Genomic DNA, 15802 nt, shown 5'->3' with positions numbered 1-15802 from the left:
AGACAAGTTAGATGTCTTCAAGTCACCAGGGCCTGATGAAATGCATCCTAGAATACTCATGATGCTGACTAAGGAGATATCTGAGCCTTTAGCGATTATCTTTGAAAAGACATGGAAGACAGAAGACTGGAAAAGGGCAAATATAGTGCCCATCTATAAAAAGGGAAATAATGACAACCCGCGGAATTATAGACCAGTCAACTTCTGTATGCAGAATGATAATAGAGAAAATAATTAAGTGATCAATTTGCAAACACCTAGAAGATATTAAGGTGTTAAGTAACAGTCAACATGGATTTGTCAAGAACAAATCATGTCAAACCAACCTGGTAGCTTTTTTTAACAGGGTAACAAGCCTTAAGGATAGGGGGAAAGCGATAGACATGGTATATCTTGACTTTAGTAAAGCTTCTGATACTGTCTCTCATGACCTTCCCATAAACAAACTAGGGAAATGCAACCTAGATGGAGCTACTATAAAGTGGATGCAAAACCGGTTGAAAAACCACTCGCAGAGAGTAATTATCAGTGGTTCACAGTCATGCTGGAAGGGCATAACGAGTGGGATCCTGCAGGGATTAGTTCTGGGTCCAGTTCTGTTCAATATCTTCATCAATGATTTAGATAATGGCATTGAGAGTACACTTATAAAGTTTGCAGATGATACCAAGCTGGGAGGGGTTGCAAGTACTTTGAAGGATACGATTAAAATTCAGAATGATCTGGACAAACTGGAAAAATGGTCTGATGTAAATAAGATGAAATTCAATAAGGACAAATGCAAAGTACTCCATTTAGGAAGGAACAATCAGTTGCACACATACAAAATGGGAAATGACTGCCTAGGAAGGAGTACTGCAGGAAGGGATCTGTGGGTCATAGTGGACCACAAGCTAAATAAGAGTCAACAGTGTAACACTGTTGCAAAAAATAGCAGATGTCATTCTGGAATGTATTAGTAGGAGTCAGGGCTGGTGCAATCACTAGGCAAACTAGGTGCCTAGGGTGCCAAGTGGTTGTGGGGGGGCCAAAAGCACACTCTAGGGAGGCTGTAGAGCAGAGGTGAGCTGGGGCAGAGAGGTGCGGCGGGGAAGGGCCGATTGGCGCCGCAAGCCTGGGAGACAGGAGAAGTGGAACAACGGCGGCGTGCTCAGGGAGAAAGCGGAGCAGAGGTGAGCTGGGGCAGGGAGCTGCCGCATGGCTCCCTGGGCCAGGGGGAGGGGGTGGGGAGCGGCTGCAGGGCTCCCGGGGGTGGGCAAAAGGTGGAAGTTTCGCCTAAGGCGTGAAACATCCTTGCACCGGCCCTGGCAGGAGTGTTGTAAGCAAGACATGAGAAGTCTTCTGCTCTACTCCATGCTGATTAGACCTCAACTGGAGTATTGTGTCCAGTTACGGGTGCCCCATTTCAGGAAAGATGTGGGCAAATTGGAGAAGGTCCAGAGAAGAGCAATAAAAAATTTTAAAGGTCTAGAAAACTTGACCTATGAGGGAAAATTGAAAAAAATGAGTTTGTTTAGTCTGGAGAAGAGAAGACTGAGAGGGGACATAACAGTTTTCAAGTAAATAAAAGGTTGTTACAAGGAGGAGGGAGAAAAATTGTTCTTATTAACCTCTGAGGATAGGACAAAAGCAATAGGCTTAAATTACAGCAAGGGCGGTTTAGGTTGGACATTAGGAAAAACTTCCTGTCATGGTGGTTAAGTCTGGAATAAATTGCCTATGGAGGTTGCAGAAGCTCCATCATTGTAGGTTTTTTTAAGAGCAGGTTAGATGAACATCTGCCAGGGATGGGCTAGATAATACTTAGTCCTGCTATGAGTGCAGGTGACTGGAATGGTTGACCCTTCGAGGTCCCTTTCAGTTCTACGATTCTAAAAGTCTATGGCAAATGTTTACCCTTCTGACAATTTATTATTCTGGTTCTATTGCTGTTTGTTTGTTTGTTTTTTGTTTTACTTTGGACAGAGGGGGGATATGTACACCAGTGAAGTGATTAATTGAATTGGATAACTGGGGAAGGGGACTGTGTATGTGTGACTGAAGTACATACAGTACTTAAATGCTTTGTGTACATGAGGACTTTCTAAACTTCACCACCATGTATATGTAATCTTAATAGTTTGGTATAAACCAGGGGGTTCCAAGCTTTTTCCCAATGTTAACAACATAATAGAAGGATTTTTTTGTGTACCAACTTCCTTTCCCAACACTTCCCACTTCCCATGGTCAAACAACTTACCTGTGGCAACTATAGCATTTGCTTACATAAAAAGGTAATAGGAGGAAAGTATTTATTGTTTTAGCAGTGTGTAAAATGGAGTTTAACAGGCAAATAAACACAGGAGCCAGCACCCTTTGACCAGACATCTCTGCAGATTACCAGCCAGTGATAAGCAGATCATAGTTTGTAAAACATACCTATTTTCTTAAAGGTCTCCACATTTATGTTACCTCACAGTAGCTTGCCCATGCCTTTACTAGGCCTTCTAAACGTTTGCTGTGATTCTGACTCTAACACACTTGAATCAGTTTGCATCCATACCTGAACTATGGACCTTAGTTAATTCTGTGCCACTGTAGCACTTCAGTTTAGACACTACATACACCAACGGAAGGGATTCTCCCTTCAGGGTAGGAAATCCACCTCCTTGAGAAGCATTAGTTAGGTCAGTTGAAGAAATCTTCAATCAAACTAGCTGTGTCTATGCTGAAGGTTAGGTTGATATAGCTATGTCTCGTAGGGGTATGGATTTTTCTTCTCTCAAATCTAGCTATACCAATGTAAATTCCTAGTGTACACCAGGTCTTAGTCAAGTGTGTAAAGCTGAAGAAGACATCTGTATCCAACAGAAACTGAAGAAGACATCTAGGTAAGCAGAATAATCAGAACTAGGCTAAGATATAGCAGAAAGTGTCATGCTGCATCCTTGGTGGGACACTGGTAGTGGGGACTGAACTTGTTACTAAAATAAATATAAATATTTATATATAGGGAGGTGGTGGAATCTCCTTCCTTAGATATTTTTAAGGTCCGGCTTGACAAAGCCCTGGCTGGGATGATTTAGTTGGGGATTGGTCCTGCTTTGAGCAGGGGGTTGGACTAGATGACCTCCTGAGGTCCCTTCCAACCCTGATATTCTATGATTCTATGATTCTATATAAAAATATGCCTCTTGGGAAAAACAGATTTTGGAGGTTCAGACCTCATGTTACAAGTATGTTGAGAAACAGCAACATAGATTGCCTACCCCAAAAGTGTATGCAAAAATATATATAATGTCAGGACGAAATATGTCTTGTCTCCCAAAATGTTAACAGGAAACATTTTCAAGGGAACATTGTTTTTGTGAAACCATTTATCGCATGCCTAAATATCAGATTCTGATAAAAAGATAACAAGCTTTAGTATGCACCGAGGATTTTTGATTAACAAATCAAACTACAAAGCTCTCTGAAAATAATGTCTTCTTTTTTTGTGACTTCAGATAGGTTGATCTCTTGTTACAGTAAACAATATATAGTAACAGTCCTAGATCTGTTAAAGTTGGTGAAATGGTCTTTGCCCATGCAGGATGACAGAGATTTACATGAATTGTCCTGGAGATGGAGGAAGAATGATAGGATGTGAGGAATATGGATTAAATTGGGCTACAAGCTTATTAACTTAACACATCTGGGAATTATCTGGAAATATCTCACACAGTGCAGGTCACCATTCCTTCCTTATTCATTTCTATTTATCTGGGGAGCGCTTCTGTCTGTCCCCTCACCCATCCAAACCTGGTCCCAGCCTATCAATGGGATCCCACTGCCCTCCCTTCATATGAGGGTAAAGGTGCTGGAGAAAAGGAGTTGTCTCCTTCCTGTACCAAACATGAGGAGCTTCAACCCTGTTCCCCAGCTTGTGTTGGGGATGCCTTCCCCTAAGTTCACTTCCAACTGTGATTTATCAAAGACCGGACCCCCTATGGACCGAGTACCTGCAATGGACACCTGACACATGCTAAATTGTGACAATTTGGTGCATTCTGATTGCCCAGCACCAACTGCAGCTCCTGAGGAGCTGCTGTGTTTGCTAGTGCCTGCAAGTCTTGATGGAAATTCTCCTTCTCCTTCTCTTCTTTACAATCCTTGTTGAGATGCATACGCTGATATCACAAATGTGATGCACTCTTTAATGTGGACTCCTACATCCATCAGTCTGTCACTCTAATAACTTTAAGTACCTTACCTCTCCTCTCATTAATACCCTGACTCCATTATACCCCATTTGTCGCCCACATAGAAGAGTTTGCAATCTAAGCCCAACTCCTTTCCTGCACACCTCATCCATTGTTTCTTGTAGACACAGAATATTGATACCTCTCCTTACCATCATATCAGCCATTTCCATACCTTTACCCATCAAAGTACACTCACTGTTGCTACTCTTATGATAAGGGGCTTCTTTGGTTGTGCAGGTCACTGCTTTTTGTCTGACTCTTCTCTCTGACAGCTAGTCCCCCTGAAACTCTAGAGAACAGTTCAGAGGCTGGCCATTAGAAATCCTATTGGCGTGGGGCTGCATAAAAGTAGTCAGGGCCAGTCTCACACCTCCTTATAAAAGGTTTCTACTACTGTCCTTTGCAGCAACCCACAAAAGCCCCATTTCTACTCTGGATACCATGGGCATGAGCTGCTGATCTGGGAGTGGAAGAGAGGGTTCTGTTGGGCAGGACAGAGCATATATACACTCTCCCCCTGATGAACAGGTGATGAATAGATTATCAGAGCCCTTCTGGCAGCCCCGAGCTCAGATGATGCCCTCCTCTCCCTGCCTCTTCCCAACCTGAAAGGGGGACTCTTAAAGAAAGCCACAGACCCTTTCTTCCCAATTGACCAGACCAAGTCCCACCAACACCTTTGCAGCTGTGGGGGTTGCATTTTCATTGCAACTTTTTATGAATCCTTCAGTGCATATTCAGTGTCTCTCTACAAGGTACAACCATCTTAATTAGTTATATGGAAATTCCTTTAGCTTTGTCAGATGTTCACTTCTGTCATTGTTGTGTACGTCTGACATTTACATAATATCTGCTTGAATAAATGAAACACTCCTACTAGAATCTCAATGAGCAAATACAGGAACATTCCTTGCAACATTATGTAAATTAGCAATGTCCACAAATTTGTTTCAGATTTTGGTGCTGTAGCTATGGCCTAAACTGCATAGGAAACTACAAAGTCAATATAATATCTTGTTATGCTTACCTTTTCGGAGTTGTTTTTACAGGAAACTATAAGAAAAAGAATGTATTATCATTATATAGTCACATATACTAAAGTCTGCTCTTCTGATCACCTTTCATTTACGAACAAGGAAATTCCACAGATTTGACGATGCTGTGTGCAAAAATAATAGGCTGGTAAGAATAGTGATATGTATAGTGAATATCAAAGCTTCAAGTAGAACTTCATGTCTCATAATGAATGAACAACGCTATACTCTTTCAGCCTGGGGTGAATATGAAAGTGTGAAACATTCTAGGAATAAATATGGTGGAAGGAATACCATGTCTAAAATCCTCTTAACATTTACATAACACATTCTACCTTGAAGTATTCCCTGAATTCATTCTGTTTCAACTACAGCATATCTTTTAGAAAAAGGTCCAGTCTTGATTTGAAGGTTGCCAGAGATGGAAAATCCATCATGATCCTTGGTAAATTCTTCCACTGGTTAATTAACCTCACTGTTTAAAAAAAATTATACTTTATTTCCAGTCTGAATTTCAATAGCATCTATTTCCAGCCATTGGATTTTATGTCTCTGCTTGCTAGATTGAGGAGACTGTTACCAAATATTTGTTCCTCTGTAGGTACTTATAGATTGTGATCAAGTCATCCTTTTATTGTCTCTTTGTTAACTCTATCACTATAATGCATTTTCCCCACTACAGCACCTTCTCATACAGAACCTGGAATTCTTGTTTCTGAGTCTCAGTATTCCTTTGCTGCCTAGCAAATATCTGTGAAATTTATTGGCAAACTATGTTTCCATCCGCATCCAGTGGCAGGTCCACATAGTAGATAACAGCCTACTACTACAATTACTCTAGTAGCTCAGATAGTAATAGAAGCCTGTGTTGTGGTTCTAAGGATCGCAACCTTGTTGAAGACCCATGTTGGGTGTCTATGTGGTTGCACAGGATGAAATTTCAGGTTTTTTTCCCATTTTAAAATTTATAAAAATCCTGGAAAATTATATCCAGAAAGACTACACTAAAAGAACATTAAGGTTTCAAAAGCAAGTACCTAAAAGTTAAGAAATGCTTGAATAAAGGTTGCCATGTAATCCAGTTCTCCAGGGTGACCTTCAACTACCTTAATCACACAACCATTCTTTATCTTCTTGCTTCACCTGCCTGATGTGCCACAGAAGTTGTAGGTGTGCAGTGAATGAAGAAGAGGATGGCAGGAAGAGAAAAACCAAAAACATTGTAAGGCAGTTGAATGCAACCATGGAGAATGGGATTCTTTCTTTGCCTCTGCCACAGTTCCTATGTGATGGTGGGAAAGTCACTTAAACCAAACTCTTTACAAATCGCCACTGACTGTTCCTTGTTTTCTGGGTGCCCAATTTGAAATGCCAGGGGTCTGAGTTACAGACATGCTGAGCACTTACAAGTGTAACTGAGGTGAATGGGAAGTCTTGACTGAGCATCTAAAGTGCTGTAAAAAGCTATGTCCTCTGAAATTAGGCCGTAGGCTTTTCAAATTGCCCCCAAATTAGTTACATTCTTGACAATTTTGGCCTTTAATCTCTGTCTAAGTTCCCCATGTGCAAAATGGGGATAATACCACCTCACCGCAAAGAGGTGTTGTGAAGATAAATTCATCAATACTGTAAATCACTAAGCTACTATGATGACAGCTTCATATAAATGTCCATGAGGAAATTAATAATTCTGTATTCATTTCAGGATTTGGATAGTGTGCCATGAATCCTGCTTGGGACCATATATTGAATGCTGAGGATAAAAAGAAATTTCAGTTATCCATTCAGTCAGCAACTCCTGGGAACTAAATAAGGTAGGAGTCTGTAGAAAAAGATAGAATGTAATCATATAATTAAAGACTGTATCATAATGCTAGCACAAGGGGACAAATGAAGGGTTTCTGTGCACAGGTGACCTTAATTGTGGCATTTCCTAGCTTTTTGAGAGCTTGACTTTGCAAACAATGTTTTAATATATTTTTTGAGTGTTTATATAAAATATACACATGCACACACCTAAATATATGTATGTGCATGCATGTATGTATATGGTAGAGGCCATTTCTAGTACCTAGGTAGAAAGATTTTGATGGACAGAAAATAGATTGAAAGAGAGAAAACAGTTTTGTGGAAAATCTATTTCTAATTTGTAAGGTTTTTTCCTCCCTCCATTATCTCTCCTTTTTTTTATGACGGCCAACAGTTTATTTGATTTTCACTTACTTGGAAATTTCATTAGGATCACTGCAATGTCTCTCTTATCTTAACTTTGGGATGTATAATTTTCAGTGTTTTTTTCAAACCTTAAATCCTTGCACTAATCCTGGTCATTCTAAGCTGCACCCCAAGGACAAACATATTCATTTTGCTTTTTAAACTTTAGTAAGACTCTTGACTGAGCAGCATGTTATAGGGACATAACAAATACCAGATTAGAAAGAACAAAGACAAAATTGTTTGCTAGTTAAAAAGAAGGTTTTAATTTCAAGGTGATGCATTAATCTTGTTTATTACTATAGTATCTAAGGACTAAGCAAGAGTGGGCCCTTTTGTGCTAGGCCTTGAAGAGCTATCTAAATAGAGAAGATAGACACAGAGTGGGGGGAAAGGGGTAGAAAACACAAGAAGAGTAAACAATGTGATAGTGGCAAATGTCATATTTGTTCCAAAATTATTTTAATGTTTTGTTTTTATTTATTTTTATAATTATTTGTTTATTGCGGGGATTTACTTAGTGGATAAATTAAATGGGAAGAGAATGGGGAATGGGGAGAAGAAGGTAAGAGGAGAAGGCATGGACTGAGGCTGAAGTGAAGAGACTGTAAGGGAGCAGGAGGCTTGGTGCAAACAGCCAATCAGATTAGGTCAGAGGAAGTCCATTCAAAACTGTAGAAAGTTCTCTGAACATCCAAAGATCCCTGGTTCTGCTCCTACTAGCTGGAGTCTCCAGCTTGCTTCTCTCTGTGGCTTTCTCCCAAGGTCACTTGGTGGAGGACAGGAAGCACCACCATTGTCCTAGTGCTCCCAGAGTAGACGGTGTCTCCCCTGAATAGTTCTGAGTCTGGGGACTCCTGTGTGGAAGGTTGGCCCTGGCTGGACCTCATTTTGCCCCTTCCTCGTCAGTGAAACAGTCCGGTTTTGGCTGCTTCTTCCCCTACTGCCTGGAATCTCTGACTGGCTCCTCCACTGCCACCAAACCAAAATACAAAGGAGATATCAATTAGGTACAAAACAACCACATTTAATATCTGGGTTCAAATTCAGGCTATAACTTTTGGGATGCAACCAAGTGCATTTACATTACAAGAGCAGTGGTAATATGGAGAAGGCAGAATAGGCTAAATTCATAGCATCATAGAAGATTAGAACTGGAAGAGACCTCAGGAAGTCATCTAGTCCAATTCCTTGCCCAAAGCAGGACCAACACCACCTAAATCATCCCAGCCAGGGCTTTGTCAAGCTGGGCCTTAAAAACCTTAAAGGATGGAGATTCTACCACCTCCCTAGATAACCCATTCCAGTGCTTTCACCCTCCTAGTGAAATAGCTTTTCCTAATATCCAACCTAGACCTGCCCAACTACAACTTGAGACCATTGCTTCTTGTTTTGTCATCTGCCATCACTGAGAACAGCCAAGCTCCATCCTCTTTCAACTACCTGGAGGGGGGTTCCAAAGCTGCTATCAAATCCCCCCTCACTCTTCTCTTCTGCAGACTAAATAAGCCCAGCTCCCTCAGCCTCTCCTCATAAATCATGTGCCCCAGCCCCCTAATAATTTTTGTTGCCTTCAACTGTACTCTCTCCAATTTGTCCACATCCTTTCTGTAGTTGGGGGGGCCCAAAACTGGACACAATACTCCAGATGTGGCCTCACCAGTGCCAAATAGAGGGAAATAATTACTTCCCTCGATCTGCTGGCAATGCTCCTACTAATGCAGCCCAATATGCCATTAGCCTTCTTGTCAATAAGGGCACACTGTTGACTCCTATCCAGCTTCTCATCCAATGTAATCCCCAGGTCCTTTTCTGCAGAAATGCCACTCAGCCTGTAGCAGTGTATGGGATTCTTCCATTGAAGGCTTAAAATCCATTGCTTATGTAATAATTTGGTATATGGATTTGTGTACAGGCCCAAAGTCCAGACTTTGGTCAAGAGGTCAGAGTCCTAGCAAATAGTGATTAGCTAAGAGAAAGCAGAATAACCAAAAGATAACCTTCCTTTTGCTAAGATATGGCCTCTTCCCACCTCCCTTTCCCAGGGACCAATGCCTGCCTTAAAACATGAATGAACAACTTGAAAGACAATCTTTATTGCCATATACTTTCACTGTTTCTTTGCTTTTACCCCTAGATATGTACCTGTTGGACAATCAGATGAGCTACTTCATTCCTATGGACCCCAAATCAGAATTCAACATATATATGTTATACTAATACATTTATTAAAGTACTAATTAAATGTTAAATGTTAATTTGTCAACTTGAGACCATGGGCAGAGACATTATGTAACCTTTGACCATTGGCTACTGTGCTATCATGTCTTGCTGCTAGACCTATCTGGGGAAGTGGGACTGCCTACCCCATCACTTTCCCCCACCCATGGAAAATCCATATATTCTATTGTAATCAGTTGATTGAAAGTGTCTCTCTGAGCCTAATAAGCCAGGTGACACTCCATTAGCGCTGTACATAATAAACTCTTGTGCTTGACCTCTACATGGTGTGGATTTATGTCCTTCATCCATCCTAAGTGCAGGACTCTGCACTTGTCCTTGTTGAACCTCATCAGATTCTTTTGGTCCAATCCTCCAATTTGTCCAAATTGTGTCGATCATCTCTCCTTACATCAGATTCTGTACCACTAGCCCCCTTTAATCCATTACTTCAGCCATAGAGTACCCATGGTGTATGAATGCTGAAGGTTTGATGGTAAGACAGCATGAAAGCAAAACATTCTCCCACCTTTGATAAATATGAGACCAGATTCTCATCTGGGGTAAAATTAGTATGGTTCCATTGAAGTCAATGATTTTACATCAGATGATAATCTGATCCAGTATTCTGGTCTGAAATGTGTGCACAACCCCACTGCACTCCAGGGTCGCCTCATATGAATGTGCTCTCTTCCATCTCTATCTTCTATGATGTTGGCTAACTATGGAACAACTTTGTGAATCATTGTCTCAGACAGAAAATTTATAGACTAATAGTGGGATTTTATAACCGGTTTATTGGAATTAGATGCCCAGTTTCCACTGAAAGTTAATGGGATTTGGGTATTTAATACCCTTCAGCTTCTTTGAAAATCCAGCCTTGCACAGAGAGCAAGTTACAAAAGTTTTTTTTTTTTTATCTCAGAAGAATTGGGTTTTATAACTGATCAAGACAAGTGTTCAATCCTGAAAACACTCATGTGAGTAATTTCACAAAGCCCAGGACAAAGTGTGTGAGAGCTGAATATGAAACATTCTTGGCCAAGTGGATCTGGCTAGGGAACTAATTTTGGGGATAAATTAGGCAAATACTGAGTCTAAACATCTTTAGAAACACTGCATATGCTTCCTCTTTGACAAAGCTTTTCTGCCAGACCAAGAATGGCATTGTTCTAATAATTAGACCTCCAAATTTACTCTAATTGTGATATTAACTGTGGAAAAATGGATAAAAGCTTACAAAAAAATTTAATGACATATAATGATAAATATTAATGAGAGAGAAAAAACTAAATTAGTTTAAACAAAAATTCCTACTCAAATAATTTAAGGATTATGTTAAGATTATACGTGATATACAAGAGAAGTGTGGGACCAAAAATTAATGAGCCAAAATTGGTGTATCAGAAATTTAGGTCTAATTGGTGGACAGAATGAAAAGTGGATGGTCTATTCCACCTATCACTTCCTTTTGGGGTCCTCAAAAAGAGACTTTGGGAAGAAAAAATGGTGAAAGAAGAGGCAACACACAAAAATTGCTGACAGAAAGAAGGGGAAGGAGAAAGCTTCATCATTATGGCTGCCATTGCTGCCATCTCCTGGAACCCCAGGATTCCCTATGACACCGCTGGATCTTTGTTGGCCTAATCTGAGAAATGTCCTGACCTGACTGGACTGAGAGAGAGAGACCAGGAAAACATCATTACTTACATTGACTTTGGCTAAATCCTGAACACCATCTGGGAGATGAGACTTTGCAACCCCCTCCTGCCCTCCTCCCCCTCCATCCTTTTCCTTCTCCACCTTATTTCTTCTCTTTCGTCCCTCTTTCCTTTTGCCTTCTGTCTAATAAAGCTTATAATATTTTGTAACACTGCTATGTTTTGTAACAGTGCCGTAAGCTTGTAACCAAAAAGGCAGCTAAAAACAATGCCCTCAATAACCCCTTGGTAGTACAAGTCTGCCTGGTCTTGGAGTGGCTGATAAGACCATGTGTTGTGTCAGTGTTTTATCCAATAGTAAGGGTGCAAGTAAAAGTCAAAGCCAGAGACAAAAGTTGAATCTTCTATTGTTGCTGTTCTTTTTTTCTCCCTTTTGTGTGTGTCTTGTTTTGTCTTCTAATGAATAGAATTGGACTTTAATAACAACAACAATACCAACAGCACCATCCCATCTTAACTAATTTCTTTTCTTTTCCACAAAAAATGACCAGTTGTTATCATGTTTAATACAGTGTGTGTGTGTTCCTTTTTAAAACCCCTCTCGAGCTAGAGGGAAAGGAAACAAGAGATGTTAAAATAAAAGTCTCACTTAATATTTTACATTTCAAATGCTTTAACCTTTTTTCCTTTCTTGTCCCCATCCCCTCTGCATCTTTAATAAAAGGTTAGAAGAATGTTTAATGGTGTTTTTGCCATGGTACTAAGCAGGCTGAGGTGTCTGTATACCAGACCCTGAATGTTGTTTAATACTGTTTAATGTTGGACAGTAACCAGGTCATGTTAACACCTCTTTGGGCTCATTTATTCCATTGACATTAAGGTTGCAACTACACTTTGAACTGGAAGTTTAATTTCTGGCTCAGGTAGCTTTGGTTGAGTTAGTGCACTAACAAAAGAAATGTAACCACGGTAGTGTGAGTGAAGAGATGATCTAGGTGCCTGAGTAAGTACATAGAGTCCCAGGTGGGATTATACATGGGGCAGCGAGCCTGTCCCACCACCTATAATATTGTGGTTAATTTTTTTTAATGTTTACTCAGTTAAAGCTAACGTGGGTCTATCTATCTGACCTCCATATTATACCTCTAGCTCTCAGTGAAGACGTAACCTCACAATGCTTAAATTGCCTTCAACCTTTTCCCCCATTAAAATAAATAAAAGCAACCCCCAAAACCAACTGATCAAGCAACCATAAAACTCATACCTCAAGCAGAGGTTTTATACCTCCAGAAAGGAGAAAAGTGAGAGTCCCCCTGGAGTCTCCTAGGCATGTACCTATTGGGAATCATTTTTATATGGAAAGTGTTCAGATATTAACATGATCGGCAGCAGTATAAAATGCTAAAATGGGTGTGAGTAGTTCAACAGAAGCCTGTGGGATTACTCACATAATAAAGGTTTAAAGTTTGGGCAAACCTTGCACAATCTACTGCTATATAAACAATGTCCTTCTGGAGTTAAAATTGTGTGTGTTATATTTTGCAAACCCTGTTCATACACAATTATGAATTGACTCAACAAGTTAGCTGGTGAATGAGTATCCCTATTATTAAACACACAAAAGAATGCTATAAATAGCATCAAAGAGAACAGAGAAAATGTTTGGCTAAGTAATATTGCTTTTTGTGTGAATATTCTTACTACTTTCAAGATTGCTTCCAGGTCAGTAGTGACCAAGTCATTACTATCTGGTAGCTGTTTGTGGACCTATGTGAAATGAGCTTCTGGTCAGGCCGTTTCTTGGTGGACAGGTGTCTGTATCTAAAAATGATAATCAAAATTAGCATTAATTGGTACCCTGGTTGCCAGGTGCAGCAGAGAGGGCAAAGATTAAATATGCATAAAGAACAAACTACCTTCACTTCTAGAATTGGTCTCCAAAGAATAGGACTGAGACCCATTAGTAAGGCAGTGTGGGGAAGCTGGAACTTCTGTGCTCCTGCTGAGTCTTTTCTGTGGCTAGAAGACTTCAGTCTCCTCAGTATCATCAGTCAGATAGAAACACCACATTATTTTGTTGAAAGCAGATCTGTGGATTGGGCCAAAAAGTGGGAATGACTCTATAGTCCCGTGGTTTGGGCACTTACCTGAGAGTTAGAATATGGCTGTTTAAATCCCTTTCCTTCATCAGATGGAGAGAGGAACAGAACCAGAGTCTTTCACACCCTGGATAAGTTCACTAAACTAAAGGTTATAAGGGAGGCCTTTCCTGCCCCTTGATGTTTTTGTGTGGCGTTAGACATGTGCTGCTACTATTCTGGTAAGAAATAACTAACTCCAGGTTCCTGGCTGTGGATCAGAAGTAGAGATCAATGCCTCCTTCTTGTCCAGACTTAGGCTCCTCACTGTGGGAGTGACAGGGCTTAAGACACACCTCTTTTCTCATCCTCTGCTATTGGCTAGTTTAGATAGCTCCCTGCCTATCTCTCCCCAGACATTGTATAGGAAGCTTAGGTGCTTCAGCCAGGCTTCCAGTGATTTTCTAGGTGCCTAAGAGTTACCTATTGCAATGCTCAGCATTGCAACATCTGTGCCCCTTTGTGGATCCAGGCCCTAGTGGTAGGGAATGGGTGGATACTTGTCTCATCTCCTCTCCCCAGGGTGCTGGCTTATTGATCTGAGCAACTACAAAGGGGGAATGGAGCAAGAGGGGAACAAAATGTGAGTCTGGGTCAGCAAAACTACGTAGTGTATATTAACTAGTGGCTTGGGTGCTAGCTTGGAATTTGAGAAACCTGCATTTGATTTCCGCTATGACCTTAGGTGAGTCATTTAGGACTTGATTCACAAAGGGACTTTGGTGCTACTATCATTCTGAACATTACCACTCAGCTGCTGCCTAATGCTGTAGGTGCCTAAGTTTCCACCAGTGGGCATGTGTAAAACCACCTAAATCCTAATGCCAATCCAGCTAATAAGCTACTTGAACCTTCACCCACATCTAAGGCCTGGCATGATTCTCAAACTAGGTGTTCCCCTGCCTATCTCCACTGTGGGGACTGATCTCAACATACCTAATGTGCACAAAAAACAGCTGGAAATGAGCAGGTTGGGCATGTTAGGATGTGTATGTGTGCCCAGAATACCCCATAGCTCAGTGGGATAAGACTGTAAGAGACTTGAGTTCAAGTCCCTACTCCAAATAAGACAAAGCAAGGATTTAAAAAGGAAGAGGAAGAGCTCTGTGTAGCTTTGAAAGCTTGTCTCTCTCACCAACAAAAGTTGGTCTAAGTTGCACCGATGCAGCTGCGTCGCTGTAGCGCATCTGGTGAAGACAAGCTATGCCAATGGGAGAGCGCTCTCCTGTCAGCATAATTACTCCACCTCAATGAGAGGCAGAAGCAGTGGGAGATGCTCTCTTGCCGACAGACAGATGGACACCACTTTAAGTTGCTGTGTGGCTTTTTCACACCCCTGAGCGATGTAGCTTACATAGACTTAAGTGGTAGTATAGATAAACTCACAGAGAAGCAGTTACAATATTGACTTAGGCACTCTGAATTTGTGACTTATACTTTATAAAGTGAGTTGATCACCCATGTATTTTCCTAAAAGGTGGTGTTATATGTTGTCTGCAGATCGAGTGGATGAGCCCCTAAGGAGAGCCCTAACCTATTATACTGCAGAAGGGTGTCACAGGCTCCACAGCCTGCAGAAGGCTATCAATGTTTTCTAATATGCTGATACATTCAGGAGAAAGGTTGGTCTACTATAAAGGCTAATAAATCAACTTACCTAAACCCTAATACTTTTATGTTGAAATTTGTGAGGAGGAAAAGTCTTATAATTGTGACTCATACCTACCCTGCTACTCCCTCTCTTGGAATTTTATGTTATTATTGGAACATTTTCTTATTGTTACAATGTTATGCGTGTGCAGGGCACTTTACAGACTTTCCAAAGTCCACTGAAGTCAATGAAAGGACTCCCATTGTCTTCAGTGGGGTACTGATCAGGGCCAAAGTGCTTGCCATGAATATATATACATAAACAGTCATATGCTCCCAGGGCTGCACCCTGTTGTTTTTGAAACTAATAGATTAATAAATTATAAGGCCAGAAGGGACCACTGTAATCATATGGTTTGATCTCATATATAACAGAGGAGGTAAGATTTCCCTGAATTAATTCCTGTTTGAACTAGAGCATATCTTTTAGAAAAATATCCAGTCTTGACTTACATCCAATCTTAATAGTAAAACTCCCATTGATGTCAATGGAGATAGGGAGTTTAGATATATACCATAAGTGATGTTACAAAGAGGCTTGGAAGGGAAAGAGCTGGGTTAAGATGATGTTTTTGTTTAGGTGTTTTGTATATGTATCTTATTGGTTCAATTAAAAAGTGCATCCTTGTAATATTTTATAGTTTGCATGTTTTTATAAGAAA

The sequence above is a fragment of the Lepidochelys kempii genome, chromosome 4 (genome assembly GCF_965140265.1).
Source record: "Lepidochelys kempii isolate rLepKem1 chromosome 4, rLepKem1.hap2, whole genome shotgun sequence".
In the NCBI taxonomy this organism is placed as follows: Eukaryota; Metazoa; Chordata; order Testudines; family Cheloniidae; genus Lepidochelys; species Lepidochelys kempii.
Note: the sequence above shows the minus strand (reverse complement) of the source record.